Source organism: Tauraco erythrolophus, chromosome 6 (genome assembly GCF_009769465.1).
Source record: "Tauraco erythrolophus isolate bTauEry1 chromosome 6, bTauEry1.pri, whole genome shotgun sequence".
NCBI classification, from domain to species: Eukaryota; Metazoa; Chordata; class Aves; order Musophagiformes; family Musophagidae; genus Tauraco; species Tauraco erythrolophus.
Window position 1 is genome coordinate 68194203 of NC_141470.1, and position 14086 is coordinate 68208288.

Here is a 14086-nt window from a genome sequence, read left to right on the forward strand (position 1 = left end):
GCAATACCCCAGTGTCCCAAGAATACACGCTCAGTTAGGATTACGCCTGACTGAGCTGGCAGTTATATTCTAGAAGCTTTTCTCTGTTTGGGCTTTCTGTCAGGGAAACAATCCCGGAATTCCCCAAGTTACTGCCTGGAGTGCTGCCTGCCACCGCTGTTCAAGGACAGCAGGACGAAGGTTGCTGTGCCTGGTGAGAACATGCTCTTGATGACGTGTGAATCTTCATTCTTTAAAACCCTGTAAAATGCTGCTGAATATCTCTGTGATAGGGGCAGTATGAAGGCGTAACATAATATACTTAATGTTGTTTCTCTTGAAATACTTCAAAAATTGAAGTAAAAGTTTAGATAATACATGATTAATTTAAAGTCTAAGCATGATGGTTTCATCACCTGTATCAACCCCAAATCTCACCTGTTTCTGATACTTTACCATGCCGTAATTACATGTTTACAACACTAGCTTACGTTTTAAAATCAATGTTTAAGGTAAAAATAGTCACTTAGAGATGTTTCACAAAAATCATGGGTCCTGCTTGAAACACGTAGCCCATTGCTTCCTCCTAAACGTATTATTGCTGGGTCAGGAAAGATCAGAGCCTATTGCTAATCACATCAGCGTCTTTGTAGTCGATTGGAAATCTTTCCTTAAACTCCATTAATCCATCACAGTTAACACGAGTTCTGAAATGCAAGCTGCAGCTTAAAAGTGGCTTAATTTAATGGATGGTCTTTCCAGAGCCTAGCAGTTATTGATAACAGAAGCCAGAGACCTAGAAATGTGATTCCATGAAATGTGCCAGGGTTTTGTAACAAAATCCATCCACACCGTGCCGGTTTGATCAAGGAAGCTCCTTGCATCACGTGGAAAGCGTTGGCGCTCCGCAGAATGTGTAACTGTTGAAGGAACAGATGGTGATGGAAACCTGTAAGAATCAGACCATGAATACATTCAAGATTACTGCGTTCAGCTCTGGAGTCCCCAGCACAAGAAGGACATGAAGCTGCTGGAGCGAGTCCAGAGGAGGCCACGAAGATGATCCAAGGGCTGGAGCACCTCTGCTATGAACACAGGCTGAGAGAGTTGGGGTTGTTCAGCCTGGAGAAGAGAAGGCTCCGGGGTGATCTTATAGCAGCCTTCCAGTACCTAAAGGGGGCCTACAGGAAAGCTGGGGAGGGACTTTTTCCAAGGGCATGTAGTGATAGGACAAGGGGCAATGGCTTTAAACTGAAAGAGGAAAGATTTAGATTGGATATAAGGAAAAAATTTTTCACTCAGAGGGTGATAAGGCACTGGAACAGGTTGCCCAGAGAAGCTGTAGATGCCCCATGCCTGTCAGTGTTCAAGGCCAGGTTGGATGAGGCTTTGGGCAACCTGGTGTAGTGGAGGGTTTCCCTGCCCATGGCAGGGGGGTTGGAACTAGATGATCTTTGAGGTCCCTTCCAACCCAAACCATTCTGTGATTCTATGACACGATAGAGGATTATTCCCTGAGCGCAACCAGTTCCTGCAACTCTTGGAAGTGGTGGTATCCCTTGACAAGCAAGGAAGAGGTCGCGTAAGTAAAAACACAAGAAATTAACAGTAGCCCATTGAAACCAGTGAAAACTCTCCTGTTGATATCAAATTTGTAAGACAGTTCCTTTTGGCTAAGGCAGTCCTTTTCTTTTTTTCTTTTTTTTTTTTTTTCCCAAGACCCTGTTGGTATTCAAGCCAGTGGCAGGAAAAATTCTTTTCGAGTCTCATGCATCCGCGTTGTTGTCACAGAGCAGCACCGTGCGCCGCTCTGCAAGAAGCGGTGGTGAAAGCCATGCGGGTGCCTCGAGGTGGCAGCTACAGAACTATCCCGGAGGGCTACGAGGGAACATTTTCCATAAAGAAAATGACTTTTCAGTACGAGTCCTGACACACAGCGGCTCTCAGCTGAGTTAATCCCCGCCGTGCACTCGCAAACATTGCGAACACAAAAGAACGTGTCCTGCAGCACAAACACTGCAGGCCGGAGTGGGTACAGCCAGGAGGCATCACCGCAGCTAATATCCTCTTCCCTTTAGTGCGGAAATGCCGGCCTGGACCCCCGCAGATCCTCGGATTTCAGCTCAACCCTCTGCATATTCCAACAGCAAAGCATTATTATTTTTTCCTGGTCATAAAATAAACACTCTTTTAAGAGTGTCCCTCCATGGGATGGCTTTGTCTGGGTACTCGCTCCTAAGCCTCCTTAATCCCTGCATCCAGGCTAACCCAGGCACGTACTCATTTTTTTTCCTTATAAAATCAGATAGTTGCATGCTTAGGGCCAGATTTAGACATACAAAAGAGCGATTGCTGAGAGATCTGTCGTAGCTTCTGGAGCTCACAGAGTGTTTCCTTACCTTTTCCCAGCATATAGATCCAAGGGGATCCACTTATCAGCTCAGAGTCTTTCTACTGCTTGGGGTTCTGGTAACAGCTGGACCTGGTTCCTGCTGTAGGATTTCAGCTTAATTGATTTGAATATTTCCCACACAAAAGTGGGTATTGCTCTGCTCATAACTGTCCAAAAAGTTGCCTATACTGCCCAAAAAATTCTCTCAAAGGGGAATAATGAAAACAGTGGAGGTGTCTGGATGGACAGCATCGCTGTTTCACACTGAAACACAGTCTGCCTCCCACCCAGCTGTCCTGATACTGCGTGTTCCCCACAGGAAAGCCCCCGCCTGTCCCTGCGGCTGGGGGCTCTCAGTCCCTCTGGGTCAGTTGAGTGAGGGCTGTACTGAGAGCAACGGAGCAGCAACACCCAAACTGCACTTTAAAACCTGGGAATTCAGGGGTTTCGTTTAACCTCAAGTTTTGAGAAGCAAAAGAGAAGCAAAAGTTTTCAAAGTCATAGAATGATAGAATCATAGAATGGTTTGGGTTGGAAGGGACCTCAAAGATCATCTAGTTCCAACCCCCCTGCCATGGGCAGGGACACCCTCCACTACACCAGGTTGCCAAAGCCTCATCCAACCTGGCCTTGAACACTGCCAGGGGTGGGGCATCTACAGCTTCTCTGGGCAACCTGTTCCAGTGCCTCACCACCCTCTGAGTGAAAAATTTCTTCCTTAGATCCACTCTAAATCTTCCCTCTTTCAGTTTAAAGCCATTGCCCCGTGTCCTATCACTACACACCCTTGGAAAAAGTCCCTCTCCAGCTTTCCTGTAGGCCCCTTTTAAGTGCTGGAAGGCTGCGGGTACCCAGAAGTCCCTCTGGGTATTATCTGAACAACTATATTTAAGGTGATGGAGAAGCTGAGGGTTTAATGTCAGTACAGTGCTTAGGGTTAGCTTGCTTTGGGGTGGTGTGTCAAGCGCTTTTTTTACTGTCAGCCTAATTTTGTAGTGGAGCAAGTAGGACAGGGGGAAAAAAATATCTGAGCGCTACAGGGACTTGACAGATGGTTCACGTTTTAGCTGAGGCTCCAATATGCATGGGGATGGTTTCCTCAGCACTTTATTTCTGGGAAAATGGCAGTATGCGGTGTACTTCGCTATTAACTGCATTGATTTTGTTAAAAAATATGGAGAAGAGCGAGGGCTGTACCGTGATTCCGTTACGGAGGTGAGCGTTGGTCCTCCTGGGCTGCATTCCCAGAGCAACTGCAACTAATTCTCGTGACCTTGGGCCAGTCAGCAAAACCTGGTTCTACTCTGAGAAGTGACTGTGTAAAACTGGCACTTTCCTACTCAGCAGATCTGGTGGCTGTGTGCTCTCCAAGCCACATCTGCTGACTTTAGTGACAAAAATAAGTTTTTACAGCTTTCCTGCTCTGTGAGCACTGCAGAATCGCGAGAGCTGAAGAAGCAAAAGCTGGATCCTGTGCCTCCACAGTCGGACTAATTACTGTGAATCTCAGCCAGCAGTGGGGCTGCACTGGCATCGCTGGGCCTTGCACGGCTTTTCGTTAGCGCCGCAGTGAGGAACGTGGAAGAAAGGAATCCAAGTTGGTTCTCTTGGTTGAGTTTTAATTGCAGATGGCGTTTATCGGGTTTGCGGTTGGAGGAAAAAGAAATCTGTTCATCTGTAACGTGATCACATTCGAAATAACTCATTTGCCATAAACTTCCTGATTCCTTTTTCAGAGGGGGCTTGTTTTGAACATACTTCCCTCTCTGTAAGGGAGGATGCTGTTCTCACTTTCCCTGAATTAGACTAATTGCTACTCCATTCCAATGACTGCCGTTTAATGGGAAGAGCAGATCCCCTTAAAACAGATGCTGGTAGCTGATGTAAAGGTGAATTGTAAAGTAAAAATACAGATGGAAACGTGCACTGATTTATGTGCTGGATGTCCCCAATATTCAATTTGGGAAAGTCATTCAGAAGCTAAATTAATGTTAACTATTTTAGAATTGCCTTTACCTTCTGTGGCATGTCCTGACATACTTAGGATAGCTGATATCTTCTCATCACAGATGCCAGGAGTAGCATTGTAAGATGCAGTATTCTGATGCCAGGACAACGATTTTTTAGTTCATTTTATACGTACAAAATGTAAATTTTGAAGTGCCCCAATCTCTTAATTAGGACATATTATATGTAATTTTCGGTTTGTGCAATAAGGCTGCTACAGGAATGTCACCTTTTAAAGGAATCCTCTGTATTATATTATTACTTTGTACAACAGAGTTTGCTGTTATAATAATATACAGATCCTATAAGGGCCTCTGACAAAAATTAGGTCTCGTTATTTCCATTTTACAGAAGGGGAAATGAAGGCAGGGAGCAGCGAAGTTCGGTTTTGAAAGTCACCTAACAAGTCAGAGTGGGGAATGGGACATGAGTCCCATGCTCTTTTTATCAGCTACGCTACCCTTGTGGAAGAATAAACCAGCTTGCATCTGAATTTAATCTCTGAATTTCACCTGAGGGGTGGGAATTCTTTGAAGGACGAGACCAGCAGAGGGTTGCACTGAAACGTCTTGAATCAGAGCATCGATGGGAAGGGAAAGGAGCAGATGTTTCCTAACTTGCTGTGGAAGTGGGGCTGGTTTTGCTTGGTTACATACACGCTCTGCAGCATACGGAACTGAGTTAAAAGTTATTCTTTCCAATTAATAAACCAGAGAATTCAACAGCAAAACAGTGCTCTCTGGTGATTGCTGATTTCTGCCGCTTTCATCATGCCTCCTTCTTTCAGTCTGCAGATTTTTTTTGTTGATAACGCAGAAGCCCACGATTTGGCAGGATATGCGGGGTAGAGAAACTTGCAGTGTATGGGGAATTTGCAATTTCAGACAGGGAAAAAATATAGATAACTGGCTATTTTGGTTACAGTGCTTATCAGTGAAATATTTAACCTTGGGAGTATGCAGTGCCAATCTGGGTTGGGAGTCAGTCAGTGACAAGGGGGAAGCGAAAACCTCTCCAATCTATCAAGTGCTCTGCATGCCTTAGAGAACAGTAGAGCATCAGTTACACATGCCTTACATTTTAAATAACTTTTCTGATAGCTTTAAAGGTTAGATAGAAAAGGAGTTGGAAACAATATCCCTCATTCTGAATCGCAGGTCACATGTTAGGGGCAAACTTTGTGGCTACTGAAGCCAAGCCTCTGGTTCGAGCCTGGTGAACTCTTTGCTGACGGCTCTGATTTCTGGCAGGGGGGTTGTCTGCTGTCCTGCCCCTCTCCCTGCACACGGGTGACCGAGCATCTTGGAAATCAATCCCTGACCCACCACAACACGCAGTGCTGCACTGGAAAATGATCCCTCATTGATCGCGGCTTGCTGTAAAATCTGGCTACACTGGTAAGTTCAGAGATGGCACCTCCTGCACGGCTGAGCCATCCCACTTCTCAGCCAGAGCCCTCAGCCAAAATGAAACAGGCAGAACAGAAGACGAACCCATGGAGAGTTTTGGGTCCCTAATCTGGGAGTTAATGGTGTTTAAAATGGCCACAAAAACGCAGCTTATATCTCTTCCTTTCCCTCACCTCCGTCTCCCTTACAGGAGACAGTAGGCATCCTTTCTTTTTGCATATTTTTATTTCTGTTAGAAAGATGGTGCAGCAGTAGAAATATTGATTCATGAATAATTTCCCAGATTTTACAGTTCATAGATGCAAAGCCAGAAGGGACTTTTCCCATCGTTTTGTCTGACCATTTGCTCCGCCAAGCCTGACTCTGAAGTTCTTTCTGATGTCTTTTGCCAACGACTGTCTTTATTGCTGATACAGGCATTTTTACACTTTATTTTCAACTTATGCAGAGGTTAGCAATATTACCCTGAAAGAAATTGCCCTGACCTACAACAAATCTGTCTTTTAAAAGTTTTAATATTGGATGCAGAACGCTACCAAAATGAATTGGGTTGGTTCCAGTTTGGTTGAAATCCAGTAGAAAACACTCTATTTCTCTAAAATTAAACAGGTAAAAAACATTGGGGTGAGTCTAGCAAAGAGAAAAAGGCACTAATATAAACGCTATTTCCAGTAGCACAACAAACAATTAAAAAAAAAAAAAAGAACAATTTCTTGATGAGAAATATCTCAGTTTTCCTCTATCAGTTCTTTTATGCTCATAGAATCATAGAATCATAGAATGGTTTGGGTTGAAAGGGACCATCAAAGATCATCTAGTCCAACTCCCGTGTCCCACCACCATGGGCAGGGACATCTTCCACCAGATCAGGTTGCTCAGAGCCCTCTCCAACCTGTCCTTGAATGTTCCTGGGAATGGGGCATCTACCACCTCTCTGGGCAACCTGTGTCAGTGTCTCTCCACTCTCGTATAAAATGTCTTCCTTATATCTCATCTGAATTCACCCTCTTTCAGTTTAGATCCATTACCCCTTGCCCTATCGAATGGGTGTTGTTTATTGAAAGAGCCCAGCGTTTGACAGGTATGAGCAGGTTAAATCTTATTCTCTTATGCGAAAAAAAAAAGAAAGGAGTCTCATTTTATAGATTATTATAACGGGAAGTACAGAGGGATTCACAGATTTGCTTCAAGTGGTAGAGCATGTTCATAGCAAAGTCAAGATTTTGACTCTTCCTCTCCTGTATCATTCCTCTATTCCCTCCTAGCAATTCCTCCCCAAATCTCTCAGCCACAGCCATTTTCTCCTTTGAAAAAGCGTTATTTTTTGATCTCTCCTCACCTGTCCCTACTCACCACAAAGGCTTTGCACCTGCTGCAGCACCACTCGGGGATGAATCATTGCCCAAGACGGCGTATAAAATCCTGTGTGTGGCCCTGGCACCAGGCTGTGGTGGGTGGAAGATCACCTGGTCTCTTCTTTTGGTTTTTTTTGAAGGTAAGGTATGGGCTTCTGAGCTGCTGCTTGGTGATATGAGTTGATATGTTCTCCAGGACTTGGTGGTGTAAAGGTTTTCTATCTTTGTTAGACTCTCTGTGGGGAAAAAAAACCCACAACAACAAACAGGTGGGAGGAGGAAATTATGAGTAAAATTGTTTACTTTTCTCCCTGGCCAAATAAGTGCTTAAAATGTAGCAACAACAATAAAAAAGAAACTGAAACAAGCTCTTAATACATATGTGGGATATTATTTGTGAAGCCTTCCTCCTTTGTAGAGAGAGTATTTGGGGAAGGTGACCTCTGTGGCTGAAACTACTGGTGGATAACTTGTAATAGCTGGGAAAACTACTAAGGGTGCTGCAGGCCTTGCTTTTTGCATCCTCTTGTGAGCAAAAGAGAGGGAGCTGGTGGCTGGGTTCGACTCCGACCCCCGGCTGGTGAGGAAGAGTTGGGAGCACGGGCTGAGGCTCTGACTCGCATGCGGAAACTTCCTTTTTGGAGGAATACGTGGAAAAACCCGACATGCCCTAAGGGATGCGGGTGGTGGTGAGTACAGAGCCCACCATGGGAAGGCGGGAACGGGCGGAGCGGGCCGGCCCCCGACACCGCCCCGGTGGGCCGGCGCTCTCCGCCCGTGCGGCCGCGGGGCGCCGAGAGGGACCGGGCGGCGGCTGGTGGGAAGCAGGTGAGGCCGGGGGGGAGCTTCTCCCTTGCGACCCTTGGAGGGGGGGGAGCGGGGGGGGAGATACAACCAGCACCTCGCTCCCAAGCCGAATTTGCCTCGTTTTTTGTTCGTTTCCCGCTTATTTATTTAATTATTGGGAACGCCGCTTGGTTACCCGCGGGGCAGCGCATCCTCGGCGTGGCTCTTTGTTCCCGGTGAGCGGGGCTGGTCTCCGCAGTCCTGGGGGATGGAGTCGGGAAGGGGCGGGGAGGAAGAGCCGTCCTGCGGGGATGGGAGTAGCCCCTTGGAAAATCCCGGGGGAGGGATGTGTGTGTATGTGTGTTCTCCCGGCGGCGGTGGGGGGGGGGGGGGGGGGGGGGGGATGTGTTTGACCACCGCTGTCCCTCTGTCCTGCTGGAGGAATCCCCGAGTGGTTGGTTGCACTTGATCTGTTGGCGTGATGAGCGGCTATCGGGAAAGGAGGCACTTCTGGGTCTTTGAGCTCACCTGTAAATATGACTAAGGAGGACGGGGGGGTGGATCTGTGCCCGGCAAGCGGGTGTGCTGGGTGTCAACAAGCCTTGAGCTGGCTCTAATCCCGTTCCCTGGTCAACCAGCAGGTTCTACCCGAGCTAAAAGGGCCTGACAAGGTGTATTTAATCTCATCCTAAACCTTCACCTGCAGAGTCTCACGATCCTCCTGGAGATCTCCTGTGCGGTGTTGCTGTCTGCATTTGGTGAGGTGCTGAGATTTCTGAGCGTTTCTTGCCAGCTGGAGTCTGAACGCTACTTCTCTGGTTGCAGTCAGTCTGGAGAGCAGTGTTTTCACCCTACTGGTGTTTGAAAACTGCTGCACCCCATTGGCCTCGTTCTTAAATTCCCCCCTCCTCCCAATCTTTTTAATTGCTCAGGAATTTGGTCAACCTCTGACTTCTGTGGGGCTGGGGACTTGGCAGAGGGTAGAAGCCATGAAGAACTATGCAGCTTTTACTTGCAAATCTCACTAGGGATTTCCGTAGGTGGTCTGTGGTGGTCTAAAAGCGAGTGATTGCTTCGTGGTTGGGGGAATAATGCCTAAGACGTGTTGTGTCTCTTGCTTCTTGAAGAACTACTGTTGGAACACCAATGCTGGAAGTGGAGATGATGTATTATGGATTAAGGTGCCTCACTAGGACTGAGAGGAAGCTGGCTTTACAGAATATTAATGTCTCAGTTGTTTGCTTGTAAGGATCTGTCCTCAAAGGCAGAGGAAGATGTGCCCCTCTGATGTGTGGTTGTGTCTGCATAGTTTTGATTGTCAGACTTGGGCTGTGTTGGTGGCTGACATGGAGTTGTGTCACTTGGGATTTCACTATGAGCTGCTGGACATAGCTTAGCTGGTTGAGGTGTGTTTATCTGAAGTATGTGCTGGAAGAGCATCAGCTCCACAACTCACTCGATTGAACTGGACAAGGACATAATGTGAGATGAAACAAAGGCATTTTTCTCAGCTTGTGTGCAAAAGTAGGAGTTGGAGCTCTGCAGTGTATTATCTACTGGCTTCTGCATTCAGCACAAGTAATAAGGCTTGAATAGCCTACATTAGCACTCTGGTAACACAGCGTTTGATTGCTGGCAGTTGCTTGACTGGTATGTTTGGGCTAAATTTTCACATTAAAAGACTTGCAGTGTTTTTTTTCCCTTATCAATCAGTGGATGAATTGCAGAGCTGAGCACATCCAGGACTGTTAGTCAAAGCTGGTGTAGTCAAGCTTGTACTTGGAGGTGTGAAAAGCTGTGCTCTGCAAAGGCTAGACAGAGATTTGTCTGAAGCTGACCTGTTAATCTCCTGTGCTCTCTGCTATATGATGCATGCAGCCACTCCAGCTCTGGAGTGGAAGTGTCCTCTCTGTGTGGGAGAGGGACTGTTAGAACAGGGTTATTAATTCAAGTGAGTTAAAAGCTTGATGCTGTTTTTCTCACTGTTTCAACAATTCAGGAAAAACAGCCTGAACTTGACAAAGACAGAAAATAACAGCAAAGGGTTTTCTTGGGAGTCTTCTCTAAACTGGTGGAATGAAACTCTAAAAAGCCATTGTAGGGAGTAGCTGCATACTCCTGGGGCAGAAAGGGAGTTTCAACCTTTGTGGTGTGTCCACAGACTGCAGCTCCAGGTAAGGAACAGCTGTTGAAGGAGAGAAATCTGGTCTGCTCTGGGCTTGTACCTCTCATGTCTGCCCTGTTAGAGTGACCATAGCAGGATGGGCTTCCTTCTAGGGTTCCTTTCATCAGACTTCCCGAGAGCTGACTCTTCGTACAGATCTTTCAGAAGGGGTTAATGACTTAAGTGGTTTCATAGCTATTGGTAGTTGTAAGTGTATGGAGCAAGGAAGCAGCCTGGTTCAGAAAGATCCACTTGAGTCTGCAAGACTGCTTTAGCTGGTGACTGACTTATATTTATTGTCCTTCAACTTGGTGACTTGCTCAAGGTATTAGGTGGTTCTTATTCTAATGAGTGGTTTATGGAGATGCCCAGTTTTGGCACCTGTTTTTAGCCTAGCAGTCCTCTCTGCTTCTCTTCAGCCTACCAGGTGTTAAAAGTGTTGTGTTTTTTTCAAGCTAAAGATAAAGCTCCTTGGCTGACTGCAGTTGTGTTGCCTTTGCGGCTCGAGGAACTGCATCTCTTGGGACTTGTTGTTATTAAGTGCAGGGGAAGTAGCTGGTGTTGTCTCTTGCCCTCTGTGTGCGCTTCCTATTGGAAGTGAGGATTAGTTCTCCAGTGAGAGGCTGACCAGTGCTTGGCAGCTGTCTTCCAGGGCTTTGGCTTGGAGAATGCTGGGTGAAATCTGGGGACAAGGAGTTCCTGTGGCATGAAATACTGAGTTATTCTGTGGTTTCAGGCTAGTAGTGAAAAAGCTTAAGCTTACTACGGAGGAGGCGCTTGGTCAGAGCAGCGTGTTCCAGCTTTCTTTTATTGCTTGGCTAAGGCTGTAGAGCAGACTGACTATAAAAATACCCAGATGGGAAGATAAATGTAGAGCCCAATGCAGCTTGAGTAACACACTGCTCTGCAGCCAGCTACCTGCTAAAACCTGGATCACTCTTGCATTAAGTAGAAATGCTACAGCAAGGTGTCAGACTCTGCTTAAGAAGATAGCCAGGTCACTGCTGTTCATACACTGTCTAATCCAGCCTCTTCCTAAAGCTAAGTAGATCTTAAGCTCTGACTAATCTTCTTTGAAGCGTGAACTTGTGCCATTACCCTGCAAAAATCTTCACGCCACTATCTCCAGCTTTCGTTGAACATAGAGGTCTAGGGTAGCTTAGATCTAGTTGTTGTGGATTTCCTGAGCAAATAATTCTCCAATGCTATTTTCACCCTTTACAAATATTAGGACCATGGCCAACAGTGCTTTTCAGACTGGGGGAAACAGTATGAGGCTGCCCAAAGTGCCCTGGGAGCCCTTGTATCAGGCTAGTACTGACTGCTTATGTTACCTACTAGCCAGAAGGAGGAAAGGCTCTTAATGTTTATTTTTATGTTTTAATTAATAGATCTCCAGAAGCCAGCCTTTTAGGGAGCAGCTTTCTCTTAGTCACTGACACTCCTGATCCTAGTAAAGATGGAGTAAGCTTGTTGGGAAGAGATTAATGTTTCAGTACTTCTGCTACCCACCTTCTGAATGTCCTGAGCTACTTGAAAACCTAGAGCTAGAAACCTACAAACGTATGGACATACATATGCATAATTTATGACTGCAAGACAAGTGCTATGACTGTCTTTCAAGTGCAAGACACTCAAGCTGCAGTTCTGTTTAGGTTTAACCACTGCTAAAACTTCCTGCTTAGCCTAAAAAGACTCCTGACCCCCAGAGAAACTGTATTTAGATCCAAACTGTTCTTTAGTTAAAAAAAACCCCAAACAACCAACCTCTTGATGTTGCAGTGTCTGATCTTAATTGGCACTTGCCAAAGGGGTGTGAGGTGAACATAATTTATATTCATCAGCATGGCAAGGCAGATGCATGTCATTGGGCACTATCAATTTAAGTTGGGTAAAAACTTAGTGCTTTTTTTATTACAAAAGTGCAAAAAGCATTAGCCTGGGAGAATAGCTGAATACTGACAGTTTTCAACTTTTTTGGCAGGGAGGGTAGAGGAGATAGATAGATGGATGGCTGCTCATCCTCCAGAGAAAGGAGATGCTAAAAATAAAGTGGAAGATACCAATGCTGTTTCTGGTGAACAACCTCTTGGTGGCTTTTGTTTGTCCCTGAGCACCTGGTGCATGTGTGGCCTGTGACAGGGAATTATTCCAGCAGCTCAAATTGCTGAGGGCCAGGGCTGCAAGGAGAGTGGAAAAAGTGACTCTGTTCCCTGAAGGCTCAACCAGATAATGGAGCCTGCAGTATTTGATTCTGACTTGTGTCTCTCCAAGCTGGTAATGCTGAGGTTGTTGTCTGGACTACAGACAGCCCTGAAAATCGTAAGGGTCTTCAGCTAGAGAAGTCTTTCTCTCCTGTATGGAGCAAGAGGTATGTTTTGCATGGGAAATACACACAGCTGTGTGTGATCAGACCAGAAATAAGCTGTCTGTCTTGATTGTGTTTAGCTGACTGAACACAAATAATAATGCTTTCAAGAAGAAAACAACTGTACATGAGCAGCAGGACACAGAGGGCCTTTGAGTTAGATGGACTATCACAAATGTGGTGTTACTGAGATCCATCTCCCCACAGCAGCAGTTACTTCTTGCACAGCATCACATGGATGCATGAGAAGACATGGAATGATACACCCTTGCATAACAGCAGTGCTAGGCAGCTTGCTGCTGCACTGTGTGTGTACAAATGCAGATAATATTTATCTATATGCTGTTTGGGTGGGGAAAGGAGGAATCTAGCAAGCTGGGAGACTTGTCCTGGTGCCCATGAGCAAGACTGCAGAGGGTCATCTTTGCTCTTTGGAAGACTAAGAGGTGGTTCCGGCAACTCCAACCTCTTTCCTTACCAATATTTGTTAGTCCTGTGGCTTGAAGGTAGGAGCGATTCACTGTGAAACTGAGACTATACCAGCTAAATCAAGTGAAGCTGTTGATGGTTGGAGGCTTCTTGCAGTAGGGCTTGACTGTGTCACTGACAAGCTGCCTTCTGGAACTGGGAGGAGGACCTTACCAGATCTGCTATGTGATGCAGGGCTGTTTGCTGTGTGCATGGGACTTCTGTGACCAGCTGTCCTGCATGTGTTGAGGCCTTGGATGGCATGGTCTTCTGCTGTTGAGTGGTAGTGCAGCAGGCCCAGGACTGAGAGGCACATGCCCAGATAGAGGTGGCTGCTGCTGTGAGGTTCTCCATCTGCCTGGCAGCCTGAGCTGTGTTACTGGAGGCAACAGAGCCCGCCAAGAGCAGGCCGTCAGCTGGTTGGATCACTGCTGGGCTACTGGTTCAGCGCTCTTGGAAACTCTTGAAGCACACAATGATTATACATGTGAAACTTTCTGGAAGTTCCTCCATGGTGCAGTGCAGCATAAACACTGTGCTAATGCAGCAGTGCTGTAGCCTTTCTCTGGGAGGCCAAGGAGCTCCTGCAGGACATGACACTGGTGTAGCACTGAAGCCTCTTGTTTTGGTTCTGGTCCTGTGTTGCTCTCTATAGACCTGCCTTGTTCTCTGTGCCAGTTCCTTGGTTTCCTTCTCTGTCAATTCACAGAGTAGGGTTTGCTATAACAGGCCTGAGACTTCAGCCTAATTGACTCTGACGAGCATCAGTCCTGGCCTTGGCAAAGGACAAACAGGTTGATCTTCATCATATACTTCCAAGTTTGATGCCTGCTGGGTAGAGCATAACACTCTACCATGGGGGTGAGAGCTTGGTAAGGTCTGTCTTGGGCTTTGGATGAAGGTTTGGTTTTGTCTGGTGTGAGACTTCATATGGAGTAGGCTGGGAACAGTAAAATAGATGGAGAGATCCATTGTTTGGGATGCGTAGGAAGGGTCTGCTCAGAACTGGCCATAGACTAGCATGCTTGGAACTTGTCACCCAGTTATTTAAGGCCCTGGGTCAGTAGGTGGTTATGTGTAATCCTGGTTCCTTTTTCCCTTTCTAGGTCTTGCACCCTGGACTTGTCAGCCTTGCAGGCTTCTGGGCACATCTCAGCT